This window comes from Bos mutus, chromosome 14, assembly GCF_027580195.1.
Source record: "Bos mutus isolate GX-2022 chromosome 14, NWIPB_WYAK_1.1, whole genome shotgun sequence".
Taxonomy (NCBI): domain Eukaryota; kingdom Metazoa; phylum Chordata; class Mammalia; order Artiodactyla; family Bovidae; genus Bos; species Bos mutus.
In genome coordinates this window covers 23,637,202-23,655,661 of record NC_091630.1, presented here as the reverse complement: position 1 = coordinate 23,655,661, position 18,460 = coordinate 23,637,202, and the positions used below count along the sequence as shown (strand labels likewise).

At 43.7% G+C, this 18,460-nt stretch overlaps 1 protein-coding gene across 4 annotated transcripts in view; it reads right to left on the bottom strand.

The window, feature by feature from the left end:
- The window catches only part of OXR1 (oxidation resistance 1), a 550,155-nt gene extending 534,744 nt beyond the window's left edge, over positions 1-15,411 (bottom strand). For 3 of the 4 annotated variants that reach the window (XM_070382170.1, XM_070382171.1, XM_070382172.1), the window contains exon 1: positions 15,261-15,411. The gene's annotated coding sequence lies outside the window, so the exon portion shown is untranslated. The remainder of the gene's footprint in view (positions 1-15,260) is intronic. The other variant, XM_070382174.1, reaches the window with a different exon arrangement.
- Between the last annotated feature and the right edge of the window lie 3,049 nt (positions 15,412-18,460).

Genomic DNA, 18,460 nt, shown 5'->3' with positions numbered 1-18,460 from the left:
AGGAATGAGCACAGATGATTTTTTAAAGTATTACCAACCATTGTAATGAAATATGATATTATTTGGGATTATTTGCTGACAAGGCCACAGGTACTGCCATGCTACTGTGGTTTGTGACCTACACCCATAACGAAGGACAAAGCTAACTTCCAGTTAGAGGTTAACAACAATAAAGATGTCATTTTCTGCACCCAAGTTTGTGCACTAACCGAATTCTATCCATGCCTATGAACTACAGCTTAGGAGCCGCCAGTTCAGAAGATTATTAGATGAATTCTAAAGAACCTTTAACCTTGATGAGTCTATGACCAACGTGATACAAGTTTAGGGTAGGGGAAAAAAAAAAACTAGATACTTTTATAGAGGGCTTTGAGTTTCAAAAATAGAGTAGTTTATACATCAATAGCATTTTATGTGGTAAAATGAGAAAACCTCAGATCATATATAGGACTGTCTTCTTGCTGAGCAAATTATGACCTCTAAGTCTCTCCTAGCCTCACAATCAGCCCCTCTAATTATCCTGCTTTCTACATAACTGTCTTGATCTATTTTAGACTCTCTGCATTTTCTAAAGTGCCATGTTTTCCATGAAATATTCACGGCCCCCTCCTTGATGGTTACTCTCCCTGATCACTGGCACAGCAATGAGGTCAGCACATCCCTTCTGTTCCTTTTCATTGTAGAATCCTAGTCTGTGGAATACCACCACAGCTGGTTTATCCATTCCCCAAATGATGGACCTTTGTACAGCTACCAATATTTAGCAATTATGAATATGGCTACTGTAGTTGAGTTCTCTGGGTCTACCCTCACTCTTACGCCTTATAAACCTGGACCCTGGGCTGGCTTTTCCTCACCCTTTCTGCCCCACTGTCCTCCCATGGCAGCCAGACTACGCTCCGGATCTGGGGCAGATCTCAGCTTTGTACCAGAGCACCATTCTGGGCTCAGTGGGGTTTCTGCCCCTTCCCCAGCAGTGTAAAGTTTTTGTTGGTAAGAGAAGAATGTGGAGGTGCAGGTGGGATTCTACATCTGTTTCCAGGGGCAGCCTCACACTATGCACACACCTGTGAAACCAACACAGTCTCTCTCTGGTTAACTTCCCTGCCCTCAAACTCTTTGGAATGCACTGAGCAGAAGCCCATGGGAAAGAACTTGTGCACTTACACATGGAATCTAAAACATGATACAAATGAGACTTCCTTGGGTCCAGTGGTTAAGACTTCATACTTCCAAAGCAGGGTTCAACTCCCGGTCAGGGAACTAAGATCCCACATGCCATGCAGGAGAGCCCTCCAAAAAAAATTTTTTTTTAATTTTAATTTAAAAAAATATATGATACAAGTGAACTTATCTACAAAACAAAACAGACTCACAGACATGGAAAACAAATGTATGATTACCACAGGGGAAAGCAGAGGAAAGATATATTAGGAGTTTGGGATTAGCAGATACAAACTACTATGAATAAAATAGACAAACAAGGTCCTACTATATAGCACACAGAACTATATTCAATCTTCCTACAAAAAAATCATAATGGAAAGAAATACATGTATATGTATAAAAGAAGAAACATATGCCTGTATAATGAAAAAGAATATATGTACCTATAACTGGATAACTTTGCTGTACACCAGAAACTAACACACATGGTAAATCAATGATACTTCAACAACAAAAAAAAGGAAGACCTTGTGAGAAAGCACAAACTCCCCTTGTATCTATGCTCTCATGTATTCTCGGCTATCTTGTCAGCCCTCACTTAACTTTCAAAAACTTCAAAATATTTTACATCTTTCTTATTTGCTTTCTAAAATCATTTTGTATTATTATCTTTAGTTGCAGTAAAACACACATAACATAAAATTTATGATCTTCACCACTCTAAGTGTACAGCTGAGCGGCATTAAATCCACTCACCATTTTTTAAATTATTTTATTTTTTTAAATTTTATTTTATTTTTAAACTTTATAATATTGTATTAGTTTTGCCAAATATCAAAATGGATCCACCACAGATATACATGTGTTCCCCATCCTGAACCCTCCTCCCTCCTCTCTCCCCATACCATCCACTCACTGTGTTGAGCAACCATCACCGCTGTCCATCTCCAGAAGGCTTTTCATCCTCTTGCAAAGCTGAAACTCTGTATCCATTAACCAAAAGCTCCCCATTTCCCCCTCCCTCCAGTTCCTGACAACTACCATTCTACTTTTTATCTTCATGACTGTCTGAAGTACCTTCAACAGTCAAGGAAGAAAACTATTTGAGGTACCTTAAACAGTCAAGGAAGAAAAATGTAATCATATAAGAATTAGTCTTTTTGTGACTGGTTTCTTTCACTTACATAATGTCTTCAAGGTTCATCCATGTTGCAGCATGTATCAGATTTCCCTTCGTTTTTAAGGCCATATAATATTCTATTGTATATATATAATATATATATATATGCCACATTTTGTTTATTCATTCATCTATCAGTAGACACTTGAGTTGCTTCTACCCCATGCCTACTGTGGCTAATGCTATGAACACAGGCACACTCTTCTTATCTACCCTTATTTGTTCTTCCCGTGTTCCGGCACAGGTGAAAGGGTTCATGTCCCATATCTCCTTAGAGGGACTCATCCTTCTCTGATTTCAGTTCACTTGCTTATCTTGTGAGTTCAGTTCTTGATGGGCCCCAGAGAAGTTAAGATTTTGTATATTATTCAGCTTTTTCTCATTGTGATGGTGGGAGTGATTTCTTGGGGCTTTCTCCATCTTAAGTGGAAACTAAACTTCTGAACTTTATTTCATTTTAAAAAATAACGAAATGGTGTTGGGAGCAGTGGGAAGATAGAAGAATAAGATGGAGGGATGTTACTAAAAGAGATATTAATGCACATCTTCTATATTTTATAATTTAGGGAGTCATCAGACAAAAGCAAATATCAAGACCTAGAACTCTTAAGTATGTATTTAGGAATATGGAAGTAAACACTGGGGGGGAAAACTGGTTGTTTCCCATGAAAAGGAACTGAAGATGGTGAGCACTGGAGGAAGAAACTGTTAGTTACATCATATGCTTTGTAGAAAATTTTGATTTTCTAAACATGCACATGTATAAAATTTGTTGAAAAGCTTAAAATTTTTTTCAGTATTATAACTGATTACCCAAGGTGGCAAAATGAAAAAAAAAAATCTTTTTCTTTTTGAAACCTGGGCCCCGTGACATGGAGAAAACAATGGAAAAATAATTATATAAATTAATATGACATTCATTCTATCAATGTAAGAACCTACCTTGAAAGCCAGAAAAGCAATTTTGAATTGCTTTTTTTAAATTAATTTATTTTAATTGGAGGCTAATTACTTTACAACATTGTAGTGGTTTTTGCCATACATTGACATGAATCAGCCGTGGGTGTACATGTGTCCCCCATCCTGAATTGCTTTTAAAAAAGCAGTTTAGGAATACACATTATCTAGGCACTGTAAGCAATGCAAAGCCATGTTTATATGCACAATTTCCCCTTCCTTTGAGCCAACAAGTATCTTGTGAAACAATTCAGGAAGGGAGGACTCTTACACACAACAGCTCATCCCAGATGTCCAGAGTGCAAAAGTGTGCCAGAAAAGCAAGGAAGAAAATCCAGACAGTTGACTCATAGGAGAACTCTGACACAGAAATCTCCAAGTCTCAATCATCCATCTATATTACCTTCTTGCTTTTTTAAAATATCAAACCATTAGAAATTTCACTGTATGAATTTTTAAAGGAAGCTTTGTGTCATTATTTTATTTGGAAACTAGCACTTAGCATGAAAGAAGATAAAATTGAAAACAATGAAAACAAGATACTTTTATGAAACTTTTGAAAGCTTGGCAACTGAAGCCTACTCTATTTGCAAAAGGGAGATAAACATGTATTTGAGATACTAGTTTTAACACTGGCACTGAATTGAAACTTCCTCCTTGCCTTAATAACAAACACTGAAAGACAACAAACTCAGAATCTTTTCAATTCAATCTTTTCAGTTCAATATATATCCATACAGCTCCCAAAGTCATCTCGTGTAGAATCAGTCACACTGTTCCACACTCTGAGAAACACTTCTTTAGCCAAAGTCCCCTCCAGGCTTCACATTAACAGATGAATTTCAGAGGATCAGGGCTACCTCTCTTGGCAAAGACAGCCCAGAGGAGGACACAGATTAAGGAGAAAAATCACTCCCCACCTCCAACCCTATTTTTAAGATGGTAAAAATGAAACAAAGAGGGGAATCACATATGAACAAGGTAGGTAATCCTGGATTTCAGAAGGCTACAGAGAAACCGTACGACAGAATATGCTGCTGCTGCTGCTGCTGCCAAGCCGCTTCAGTCGTGTCAGACTCTGTGCGACCCCATAGACGGCAGCCCACCAGGCCCCGCCGTCCCTGGGATTCTCCAGGCAAGAATACTGGAGTGGGTGACAGAATATGACAGGGCTGATGATGATCAGGGAAGCACTCCAGGTAAACAACTTGAACATATATTTGTAAAGTAGATGCTGATGAAACAACAAATTCACTCAACAAGTAATTATTGATCTTGTGCTATGCCAGATACTGTACAGGTTCCTGGTTTGTTCTTTATCACCACCATAGTAGATCAATGAAATATCTATCTATGTAATAACTAGAGTCTATGGGTGCCATGTTCTCTTCTATTGCCACAACATATAATAATGCTTTGGGGATCACGAATGTCCTATATACTCCTAGAAGAAGACAATTTTAACATGAAACGTGGGGGCAGTTATCAATCTAAGCTCCCTGCATACTCAGAAATCTCTTCTATCTCTTCCGTAACAAATATGATGAGCTTCTGCTGAATGTTTCCAGAGATAGGGACTCCTGAACCACACTCACACAAGATTGTTCTCTCGTAGAGAAAATCGGCATCTCTGGAATTCCCAGCCATAGGTCCTAGTTCTCAAGCAAGCAATAAAGATGAAATCTTTCTTCCTTTTGACATTTGGAAGCTCATTTTATATTTATCTTGGACTCCTCTTTGCCAAGTTTATGGTCTGTAGTTCAAAAAACTGCTCTTACAAAGCAAACTGTTTTTCCATTAGTTCTCCAGCAGACACATGATCATCTGAAAATGGGAGCCTGAAACCAGGCATGATACTTCATACAGAGTTTATAACAGAGAATAATAGGATAGTACCCCTTCCCACTATTCAGATATCGCTGTGTGCATGGCTGTTTACCCTATCCACATTACATTGGCACTAAGTTGGATAGTTGGAGAAGGCAATGGCACCCCACTCCAGTACTCTTGCCTGGAAAATCCCATGGATGGAGAAGTCTAGTGGGCTGCAGTCTATGGGGTCGCTAAGAGTCGGACACGACTGAGCAACTTCCCTTTCACTTTTCACTTTCATGCATTGGAGAAGGAAATGACAGCCCACTCCAGTGTTCTTGCCTGGAGAATCCGAGGGATGGTGGAGCCTGGTGGGCTGCCATCTCTGGGGTTGCACAGAGTCAGACATGACTGAGCAACTTAGCAACAGCAACAGCAGCAGCAGCAAGTTGGATAGTATCCCCTCAAATCTCATGTTCTTCCTGGAATCTCAGAATGTGACCTCATTTGAAATTGGGTCATTACAGATGTAACTGTTTACATTAAGATGAGGTCATAGGGGAACAGTGCAGGTCCCTAATCCAATACCACTAGTAGCCTTATGAGAAGAGAAGCGACACAGATTCACCATGGCGGAGGGAGTGGGAAAGACGCCATTTGACACTGGGGCAGAGACTAAGGTGATGCCTCTGTAAACGGAGGAACACCAACGATTACAGGCAGCACCAGGAGCTAAGGGAAGACATGGAACAGATTCTCCCCCAGAAAGCTTTACAGAGAGAATGGCCCTGCCAACACCTTGACTACAGGCTTCTATCTTCTTGAACTGTGAGAAAATAAACTTCTGTTGTTTTAAGTCACCCAGTGGGTGGTAATTTGTTAGAACAGCCTTGGAAAACTGACACAGTGGTTCTGTCTCGCACATAAATAACACACTTCTTTTTTGTTTTTGTTTTGTTTTCCTTCCAGTAATTGATCATCACTGAAGCCAGTTTTTCCATCAGGAATCCATGTCGTGAATATGAGTATGTCTGTCCAGTATTATCTAGTCCCCTCTTTCCACTAGGGGTGGATTACAGATTATGCCTTGGTAGCCCCTTGGGTCCATAAGCACAGGGGTGGTGAACTGCCGGTCATGATACCCTGTTCTTCCTCTGAACTTGTTCCCAAAATGTAAGTCCGTGTGCCTGATGCACAGCGAGGCCAAACAATACAAAACATCAGAGTTCGGAGTAGAGAAAGATTTACTGCAGGGCCCTGCAAGGAGATGGGAGGCTCATGCTTTAAAAACCCCGAACTCCCCAAAAGTTTTCAGCAAAGCCCTTTTCTAGGAAAGGTGAGGAGGGGTGTGGTTAGTTGCTGCAGACATCTTGTGTCAGATTCCTTTGTTCTTGAGGTCAGGTAATGATGCTCCTGTAAATCTCTACGGAATGAATATTATTCTCTGTTCTGATTAGGAAGGGTCTGGGTCCCAGGGTACAACTTTCACCCTCCAAGGTCTGGGTCCAGGCTAAGATGAGACACAGCTCAGTTGGCAGCAGGTCCCCCAGGGCCAAGTTCCCAGACCCTACCCAGCGGTCATCACTGAGGGAGCCAGGTGTCCAACCCAACTGGCTCTCAGGCTCCTCAGGCCGCACAAACTGGGCGGAGGCAGGTCCCACAGGTTGTGACCTGCAGACTCGCTGCTATTAGGTCACAAAGGAGAGGATAGGCGAGACATTCATGGCTGCCATCAAGGCCTGAGCCAAGGCCAGTGGGCGGACACAGCCTTCAGCCTATTCCCTGGGCCCTCCAGCTCACCCACTGGCCCAAGGCCTGGTGAGCTAGAGGGTCTTGGGGAGAGGCTGGGAGCCACCTCTTATCTCACTCTCTATCTCAGGATCAACACTCCACCAACAGTTGAAGGAATCCCCCCACCAAAGGTTGCTCCTTGACAGCTGGCTGCTTGTGGGCGGGGCCTGCTTCGGTGCTGACCAATGGCTGAGCAAGACTCATTGCCAGGTAACAGGTAAGGAGTAATGGCACACAGGGAAGGCAGTGCTCTCTTTTTCTCTCTTTCTGGCTCCCTCAGAATTCTAAGTCTTAAGCACAGAGTCCCAATCATGGAAAACGGCTAGAGTTGACTTATTCCAGCACCAGGCTATCGTTTCCAAGGTCTCGTTCTTCATCATTTCCTTGATTCCATAAACTCTTCCAGGACCATACACTGAATCCCTTTCTGTTTAAATAATCCAGAATCAGTTTCTATTTAATTCAGTTAAGGAGTGCTGATAAATTACAAGACTGAAGCTTTGAATTTTGTTCTGTTTTGTTTTATTGCTGATTGGATTTTTGACTTACCACTACTAGTAGGTTCCATTGAAATTTCAGCTTCATTTCATTCCCTTCCACAAAATAATCTAATTCGCTCAATACTTTTCCATGTATAATTGTCTGTAATGGATTTATTACTGTGTTTTGCAAGCCTCTATGCCTCTGTCCAGAAGAGGAAGCTGATGGAAAACTTACAAGAAATGAATGCACAGTTTCCACCTGGACTACTAACAACCTTTTCACTCTCACTCCCATTAACAGTGAACTAGTCACATGGTTCGAGCCCTAAATCAGGTCCAACTGGAAGCTAAATACATATAACAACCCATGTTTTACTCAGTTACACATCCATGAAGCCTCTCTTTTTATTCCCCTCTCAAGTCACTTAAAATCAAGTTTTCTGATTCTTTATGGTAAATATATATGAACAAATTCAAGTTTAAATAGTTACTTTCAAGGGCATAGCTGAAATATGGTGAATTAGCAGCGTACAAGGACAAAGAAGGGTGCAGGCATCATGCTAAGATCTTTACTTGCTTATCTTACTGAATCATCACAAGAATCATACTCATAATCCGGTTAATGTGATTTGCAAAAGATAGGAGAAGCTGGAAAGTCAAGTTATTTGTCCAAGTTTTCACAGCTAGTGACTAAAACATGGAGATTTGAATTCAAGTTTGAATGATTCAAAAGGGAATGTTTGTTCAAAGTTGCCATCTGTCCTGGCTTTCAATTTTAAGTCTTTCATTATCGAAACTGATAATATATCTTTACCATGAGTTACAAATAAGACAACATACATAAAATACTTTACAACTCACAAAGTATTTCCAACACATGCAGATTTTTACATTTTCACTGAATCTGAAACTCTTCAAGGAACCACAACGGCAACAGCACTGATTTAAAACAAAAACAAAACTATTAACTTAGCAACAGAACCATCAACAAGGGCCAATATTCAATTTTGTTCACTCCAATTAGGAAAAAATAAAGATATCATTTTGATCATTTAAGTGAAAAGTTGAGTTTAGCTCTTGTACAAATTTAATTAGAGATCCACTGATGCCTTTCTTAATTTGTCTATAAAAGACCTTTATAACAACTGAAATGAGAGGTTCTTGAGTTGAATAACCATTTTTAAATAAACAGAATAAACATGGCTTTAACCAAGAGAATAAGTGTGCTCTTAAGTGGAGAATGTTGGGATGGAGACTCTATAAATAGACTCAGCTGAAATGATGTAGCATAACCTTCGGCAAATCACACCATAACCCTGAGTCCCCAAGGCCCCATCAGTCAAAAAAGGACAACAGCCCACTTCACCTTCAAAACCCCATCCTAACTATGATCCACTCCCAGGTCCTTTTCCACCTCAGTTTGCTCACCAATGGCCCCACTGCTTCCCCATCCTGGACAGTAACCATTTAAATTTCAGCTTTAGAAGGACACATAAGCCCATCACCATCACTATTGACAGGCACTTGGCTTTGAAAATATTTCCTCTAACCCTACAGTGAATTCTATAGGAGAAAAAAAATTCTGTTTCAGAGATGAGAAAATTGGAGCACCATGAGGTAATTAAAAAAAAAAAAAAAAAAAAACAAGCTTCATCTAAAGTCACAAAACTCCTAAGGAAGAGTGCCAGATCAACTCCCAGGACTGCTATACCTGTTTTCTGCTACTGGGTAGTGAGTGTTCTGGCTCATCCGTTGGTCTTTTCCAAATACATCAAATTGATTCACAAGCCAGGCTGCAATGCTAGTTCAAATCAAAACTGCTGAAATCATGTTTCATAATCCAGAAGACTAAGATCTATGTTTGTTCAGTGGAGTCCCAGACCAATGTCAAGTACCAGGCATGTTTGTGTGTAAAAGCTGCTGCTTCCAGCACCCGTAACTGTGCTCCCAATGACAAACAATATATCTCTTTCACCTCTTTAAAAGGACAGAGACAGCTCTAAACCACAAAATTAGAAGGGATTATGTCAACCAACTTAGCCCAGTATTCAGATTCCAAATGATATCACATAATGAATATTCCAGAGATAGAAGAGACACACTCTTTATAAGGCTGAAAGCCTTGGGAAATCTTCTGGGCTATTTGCTTCTTCAGATGAATAAGCATTTATGAACGAAGGTAAAACCTTCCACAGGTAAGGTTACCTTGCTAATAAGGTAAAATGAAATTAAAAACAGAAACTCTCTTTGCCTTCGCTATAGCATAAATTTGTTGTTCTCACTCTTGAATTCAGCAAGGGCAACATACACTGTTCAACAAAATGTCCAGTCCTTACACTGTCCTTTGAACTGGACAGTAACTGACCTGCCTCAATGACCACCAAGTTTGTTTACAGGTAAGAAGCTGCCATTAGTCCACTCCCCATTCCCAACACGTATACTCTGAGAGTTCAAAGCCTAGGTAGTGCCTAGTGCAGCAGGGATGCTCAGCTCTGTAATCTTTGCTATTTGTTTCATCAAAATAGTCACAGGATACACTCAGTTTTTGAAAGTGAGCCTTTGTTGCAGTTTTATTGATGAAAATGATCTGCAATTCTGCTTCACTCTAACCATCTGTACCAGCCAGCCCACTGCCTCCTACTATGGCTATTAAATGCATAAAAGGGCACACATCAGCTCAACAAGTGTCTGCGGGAAAAGAAACCATCTCTCCTTGCTCAGATGTCAAACAAAATCAATAACTATTTCCAAAAGAAAGGAAGAGGTAGACAAGAACTGACCCCTTTCACCTCAAATTGCTTGCTCCCTCCTTGTCTGATCTATAGAGAAACCCATGTAACTGCTTCCCTCCTATTTTTTTTTTTTTTTACTCCTTCTGCATTTCACCAAGGGGGTCTGAAGTATCAATATTTTCAAGAAAAGGCTATATATATCTCTATAGCCTCTTCAAATTTAATGAAAATGAATACCTATCTTGTGTTTCTTTGTAGAGACACACTTTTAGAGACATACATGAAATACATATATGTTACTCTAAATAAACGTGGTTTTGCAAACCAGTTGCAATGCACAATGCAGTTCAGCATTGAGTTCAAGTGGCCAGAGGAGAGCCTGCTAGTGTTGAAATTACACAGGCTCGCTGAATTTACAAAGAGTATTATCATTGGTTCAGATTATTTTATTGAGGCTTCACAGAGCCCATGAGAAGTGCCCTTGATCAACACCAGTGTGGCTCATAGTGTTTTCCTCACTTCTTTCCCTCTTGTCTTCGGGAAGAGGAAGCCTTCCTAAGATCAAGAATATGCAACTAAACAAACAACTGAATAAGGCAATTAAAGGCTGCAAGCAGAGAAACTGAGGTTGCCTTTGTGGAAAACAAGGGCTCTCCCCACCCAATATTTTTCCAAGAGACAAAGCTCTGTTCCTCTTAGAAGCAGGAAACAGTTGTTTGTGTTTGTACACACAGGAGTGAAGGAGGGGATACTGACTGCCCCAGAGACTAAGCAGGAGGCTCTTCTGCTGTGTGAATTCCTGAGGGACTGAGGGCTGGTGACGGCCAACGATGGAGGGAATGGTTATTATAACAAGAAAGGAAGTAAGCAGCCCTAATGAGAATCCCTTTAGAATGAATTCTGAAACCAATCAGCCAACCAACAGAAGCACTGTACAGGTGGAAGTAGACAGAGGGGAGAGGGTGGAAATGCTGACCAAATCTCTTCAGTGTCATCATGACCAAGGTTTTGTCTAACAGGTGTTCTGGTGTTCTGAGTTCCTGCACGTGGGCCATCTTAGAACAGCGCCCTGATCTTATTACATCTATGAGTGTAAGCTATTGTTCCTCCTCTCCAGGCAGTGTATTGTACTACAGGCCAGAAAGGTTTGCCTCTCAATACATGCCTTGTTGTCGATTTAAAACTGAAACTAAATCCATGAAAATTATATGGGATTCTTACCTTTCTGTGTGGATACCTACAAACACTAAGGTTTCATCTGGGAACATTTCATGAGGCTTCTAATAAATGTTCAGCTAACATTTTCCTCTGGTTCAGTTCAATTCCTCACTATATGAAGAATTTATTAAATTTAAAATAAATTAATATTAATTAAAAATAAAAGCTATGTATTTTTAAAAGCAATTACCAAACAAATTCAGTGTGAAAAAAACTGCAGAACAGTTTTAACTTGTTATCAAAAAAAAAAAAAAAGCTTACTCAGCTCCTATACATACTATATGGGCCTTTCAGACATTCCCAACCTATTTTAGGACCTCTTTTTTGAAGGCTGAAAAGAAGTTCTGCTAAAAGTAAATCTCTTTAATTTACTTCATTTAAAGCAAGTGTTTTTGTAAATGGGGAACAGTTTGCAAAGACAGTCTCTTAATATTAACTACTCTTGATTTTTCAAGGTAGACTTCCAATGAAAACATGTGAAAGCATCCTGACAGGAGTAGCTTTTCATTCTAATCACACCTGTTCTAAGCCAGGGTTCCTCATCTTCAGTACTACTGACAGTTGTGTGTGTGTGTGTGTGCTCAGTCCGACTTTTGTGACCACATGGACTGTACCCCGCCAGGGTCCTGTGTCCATGGAATTTCCCAAGCAGGAATACCGCAGTGGGTTTGCCATCTCCTTCTCCAGTGGATTTTCCTGACCCAGGGATTGAACCAGCATATCCTGCATTGGCAGGCAAATTCTTTACCACCATACCACCTGGGAAGCCCCAGTTGGATAATTCTTTGTTGCGGGGACAACTCAGTATATTGTAGAACATTAGCAACTTCCCAGGCCTCTGCACAAACGATGCCAGTAGCACCCCTCCCCACCAAAGTGTGACAATCAAAACATCTCTAGGTACAACCTGTGTTCTTTGGGGGGCAAACTTGCCCCTGTTGAGAACCAAAGTTCTAAACCTATCAGTAATATCTATTCCCTGGAGTAAGAGAAAGTGATTTCTCTTTTCCCACTTTGGTTAATATTTCTCTCACTCATTATTCTGCTTCATCAAGCCATTTCACTTTTTTTTTTTTTTTTGGTAATGTCTTTACCTTAGGGCTGCAAAGAATCTGTTGATTATTGATTATTTCCTAAAGCAAACCTGAATTTAGGTAACAGTTCTCCAGGAAAATTATTGTCAAGCTAGACTTCTGAAGACTAGGAATCAGTCCAAAGGTACAACCCTTTGTATTTCAAATGCAGGAAGTTTGGAGTTAAGGAGAGAAGGGTTTTCTCATTTCATACTGAATTTAGCATTATATAAGTGAAGTTTTACCTCCACACTCATATAATATCTTCAGATGCCTAAACTCTAACTTTACTTGATATCCTAATCAATTTGCCTAACTCTCCTTTCTCCATGACTCTCCAGCAAAAAACAGACAAACATATTTTGTTACATCTATTTGAACAGCACTCTGGGGAGAATTAACAGGCAAAATAATAGTTTATTCTACCTTCACCACATGTATTAACAATAATCAATGAAGAAAAAACAGTGGTAGAAGCAGAAAATGACAGTATATGTCTTTTTATTCAAACTTCTCACCTTACAGATATCCAGAATCATGGTCATATTTCAAAAGGTATATTCCAGTAGTTACTAGAAACTGGCCTAGCCACTGTCACACGGAATAAGAGGATACATCCCTGCCATTAGAAGCTTGTTGGTGGTCTTTCTGCTGTGTCCCTCCAAGGGTCAGTGATCACCCTGCAAGACTACCCCTCCTATGGTCCTCATCATTTTTTTAGAGTTCCTCACTTCCCTTCCTCTGAGTTTCCCCCCTGCAATTTGGATATTCAGAATTATTTCTGATGACTGCACACACCGTCTTAGAGCCCAGTCTGCAGAGACATCGGCAGACAGTAGGTACAGTTCCCGCTCCTCCTTCTTTGAGTCCCTCCACAGATGGTACCAGTTTCCAGAGTTGACTTCATCCTCGTTTTTCATATTTGGTGAAATATGCCACTCCCGCTCTGCCGCCCCCTTCCCCTCTAATTTCAGATCTGTACACTGCAGAAGCTTCTTCCTTTCTTGAGGTCGGTGGGTAAAATATCTACTCTTCAAAGAGGTGCTTTTACATACAGCTTTTTTGCCCTCAGAGTTGGTTTAGTCTACTAATCTAGTCGTTTTTCCTTTTTAAGTTACAATTACCTGTGGGGAACTCAGGGGAGACCCACCTCCGGAGAACCAGTAAGTGCCACTCTGTCCAATTTTCTGGACTCTAGCTATTTGGAGCCATCACTTGGGGTCCGCGGGGCAACATCACAGAGTCACCTGCAGGGGCAGCAGAGCGAACTGCGGAACCCCCGCCCCCGCCCCCGTCCCCGTGAGTGACGCCCCAGAGAAAGAGCCGGGGGGGATTCGGGAGCCCCTTTAACCACCGGGATTCCTGGGATTCCCTCTGGCAGAAGAGGGACAGCCGCGTCCTCCGGGTACCGAATCGGAAGACAAGACCTGCATCAGGTGTGGGGGTGTGCAGGAGCCGGGAAGAGGTTAGAGAAGAACATCACTGGATGAGCAAAGAATGTGACCCTAGGGAAAGGAGGCAGGAGAGACGCGGGAAAGCACGTTTCCTTTAATCCCCTCCCCGTGCCGCCTGTGAAGCCCTGGATCTCCTCGTCATGGAGACAGACTGCAGCAACACAGGCGACCCCGGGCGGGCAACACGCACACTGGCGCGCGCGCACACGAACACTCACACGCCCCGCCGCGACTTGCACACTGCAGACTTCTGCCTGACTTCCCGGCCCCGAACACCGCACCTTCGGGGCGAGACCGCGGGCTCCTGTGGCCTAGAGAAGAACCCCCAACTTCCACACACACACACATCCCCCGAAACATACACATTCAGATCCTGCTTTGTACGCCAAGGGTGCTGGGAACCACTTAAGGGAAGCACGGACAGCTCCCCTGCAAACGACTACCTTCCCGGTTGCCTGATCTGTCCAAATCTACAAACTCGCCTTAAGCAAGCCGCCCGGTAACCAAGCCAGGTAGGAGATGAAGGAGGAGCTGGCTTGCAAATGAACCTCAGAGAACCGCTACTAAGACACTATTCAGAGGACCACACGTAGCAGCCTCCAAGCCTCTCCTGAGCCTTTTGGTCCCAACCCTGGCTCCATTCCTCAGCTCGATCGCTGCACTGTTCCCCTCCTCCCCTTCACTCAAATACCCCAGCGATTTTCCAGCTGGCCCTTCCGGGCCACTTTCTGCATCCATCCTCTCTGCTCTGCCAGTTCCCAACATTTGGCCCCGCATATTCGCTGCAAAGACCTTGATCCAAAGCTACCTCTCTCCATCATTACACTGCCCTGATCTGGTACAGATTCCCCAAATTATTACAGTCCACTTGCTTCCCGAAGCAGACGGCCTCTTCCACCGGCGTCCTTTGCTCTGGTTCAAATCCGCTTTCCACGCGCCCCACTTTCCATCCACCTTCCCTCCCGCCGCTCCAGCCAGGACGCGCTCACCCTCTCCTATGCCTTCCACACTGGGTTTTCACGTCGCTCCCACCTTATCCCCCGGGGACACCCTTCTTTCCTTCTGCGGCTGTTCTCAGCCAGGAGCCCGCATCCCAAACCCAGCCTCCCAAGCCGGCACCAGCCCGCTTCCTGGCAGTGCGGTCCTTCCCTCTCCCCAAGTTGGCCCCCTTAGCCTCCAACTGGAGTCAGTCCGGCCCTCCTGCTTTGCCGGTCCCCCGACTCCAACATCCCAGGGGTCATCACTTTCAAACTGGCCAAAAGGTTGGCCGAGGCGCCGGGCACCGGGGGCAGCGGGGCCAGCCGGCTCTCCGGGGCACTAGCCGCGCCTCCCGCCAGGGCTTCCCCGGGGGCGCCGGTCCCTCGCCCCACCGCCCAGCCACCTCACAAACTTACTTGCGGGTCGCCGGGAGGGGGCTGCGGTGAGCTGCGGCGGGCCCGGCGGCGGCGGCGGCGAGTGCGCCCCTCTCGGCGGGGCTGGGCTGCGCGGCGCCGGCGCTGCGCTCCTGCGGTCGCGCGGTGGACGGGCTCAGCCTGACGCAGCCTGGTTCTGCCCCCGCCGCCGCCGAGGCCGCCGAGCGCTTCCAGACATGCTCAGTTTCCAGACCTGCCCGCGTGGACGCTACCATGAGCGAGAGGCGGCGGGGGAGACAGGAGGCGGCCGCCCGCCGGAGGCTACCACGCCGGAGGCCGAGGGAAAGGGGGGGCGACGCGCCACTAAAAATAGGTCGTGCGGAAGCCGCGGCTCGGGTTTAAAGCGCCCCCCCCCAGCCCACCCCAAGGCCGCCTTGGCGCTCGCGCGTTCCCGCAACCGGGGACTGGGGACCTGAGCGCGCGCGTCCTACTAGGTCCCTGCCGGCGCTGGGAACCCTACCCCAGGGAAAAACCGAGCTCTACGCCCCAGCACCCGAGAGTCTTCGCCGGAACGAAGCCCCAAGCTTCCCCGATTTCGGGCTGCAGCCTGTCAGGCAGCCCGAATTTCAGGCTCTCGCCAAAGAAATGAAAGAAAGTTGGGTTAAAGCGGTGGAAAAGCTCCGTGACAGCGAAATTAAGACTTCTGAAAGAAAACTTCAAGTTTTTTGGAATGCTTAGTTTTGCTGGAAGGAAAAAGGAAGAAAGGAGGGTGATGATCCACGGCCGGGAGAGGGGGCTCTGGAAAGAGCATGAAAAAATATAGAATTCTTTTCAGGGCGTCTCTAACTCCTCATTCCATAGGATTTTGCATTGTTCGCTGACATCCTCCCTGACCTTGCTGCTGCTGCTAAGTCACTTCAGTCGTGTCCGACTCTGTGCGACCCCATAGACGGCAGCCCACCAGGCTCCCCCGTCCCTGGGATTCTCCAGGCAAGAATACTGGAGTGACTTGCCATTTCCTTCTCCAATGCGTGAAAGTGAAAAGTGAAAGTGAAGTCGCTCAGTCGTGTCCGACTCTTAGCGACCCCATGGACTGCAGCCTACCAGGCTCCTCCGTCCATAGGATTCTCCGGACAAGAGTACTGGAGTGGGGTGCCATTGCCTTCTCCGACCTTAGTGATTTTGTTATTCTTGTAATCTGAACTGTAATTTCTTTCCCGCACGTTTTACCTCCACCCTTCCTCCCTCAAACCGACTTTACATGCAAAAAATGAAAGGACGCACACTGGTGACGGGTAGATTCTGACACCTGAATGGAAACCAGCCAGTTGGTAACCTTACGCAGGGAGGGCTCGGTACTGTTGACCAGTTCGGCCAGAAAGCATCCTGAGGTCTCCTGAGTATCCAGGTCTTTCAAACCTCAAGGTCTTAGAACCGCGGCACCTGTAAAAACACCTTCCCCGCTCTTCATTTTCAGTCTGGTCTACCTTCATTCCTAGAAATCTACTTTTTAAAATTTTTCTTCCTTGAAGTGAGAGGTACAAAAGTTTCCTGGGTCAAATTCCCGTCTTCATTCACCCTTCACAACCATCCAGTAAGAGAATTAGTATTATTCCTATTTGAAAGATGAGGACGTTGAAGTTCAGGGACGTTCCTCTCTTGTCTGGAATAATAGTGTTGAACCCAGAGTCTACCTGACTAGAAACTCCGATGGCTTCCGTATAACCTATTTATTTGAATCAATAGCTTTACCTGATAAAAGCTGGGGGGAAAAAATCGATTTTTCTCTGTGGAGTGCTCAGAATGAGAAAATGCCAAATATGAGTTTGCTCTTCTTAATTTTCCCCCTAATTTCTTTCTCAACATTCACAGCTTAGATTGTGTGTATTCTATTGAAAGTGACGCGTTTTGTTTTTATTCATTCAGAGAAGATGTACTGCGAATCTTCTAAGAACAATGCACCTACTGGCAATGTATTTTATATACCACTATACAGTCTTTGCTACGCCTACTTTCTTTTGCTGTTGTTACAAGTTAGTGAGGTTTCCGTAACCCTACTAAGTAATGTAGGTGTACATTTTCACAGAACTGAGTGGTATGTGTCTCTCTGGACTAAGTTGTCCTCGCTCTTACCTCCCCTTCCTCTTAAAATTTAGTACCATGTCTAGCCCCCAAAAGATGATTGCTTAATGCTTGACCTTTTACTTGCTAGTCTCCAGCTTCTCCATTCCTTATTCCTTTGGTGTGTGCATCCCATAGATGTCATCTCCAGAACTAGAGCCACTTGGTAATGACACCAGGTTCCTAATTTTCTATGAGCAATTCACTAGGAAGATTAAAATGGAATTTCTCTTAGAGTATCAGCACAATGCCTTTCCATAGGTACTGAAAGAAGATGAAAAATATACTTTATCTTCATCCCAGTTGTGTTTCTTCTTCCTTTCTCAGTAATTAATCCTAGAGTGGGTATGATTATCTGGACATCTTCATGCTACAGCATGCATACTAAGCTTAATCATGAAACAGGCAGATTTTGATGTCAAAGTGAAGCCTGTATGATTTCCTACCCATACACGTAGTTCGAAAACCTGCTGCCTTCAGGATTCTTATTAGCAAATGACAGAAAATTCAGCTCTAACTTACTCAAGCAAACAAAGGAAACTGGGCTGTGTATTGATAACTCAGCTGGGCTGATTCAAGGCTTAATAGCATCAGCTGGAATGTGTTTCTCTCTCTCTCTCTCACTTGCTCTCAGCACTGCTTTCTGTTTGGGCTTCGTTCTTCATCAGACTGTGCCCAGAGTGCAGCTCCAGCCTTACGCAGATGACAAAGTTTGCGATCTTACAAAGAAAGCAAACCTTGTGCTCTGATGAGCACATCAATCTTTGTAAAAGGAGTCTGGTTAGCTGTCCTTGTGCATCCTCTAGGGGAAGAAACCTCTCCAAAGGAGATAAAGTATATAGTCGGTAGAAGAAGGGATAGGGGTGCTTGAAAGATAGAAATAATAGGCATCCTCCACAGGCATCCTCTGTGTGGAGGATGGGATTTGTTTCCCCATAGAACAAAAGGGACAGCAAGCCCATGGCAGGATATCAGTTGATTTGAGTTATTCAGAAATGAGCAAAAGAATAATGATGCTTGCAAGTGTCTGTCCTCTTTTTAGGAAGAGATACTTTGATTTGCCTGCCTAAGGGTAGCAGTTAGTTCCTCTTTGTTGCCTTTCCATCTATATTTCAGGGCCA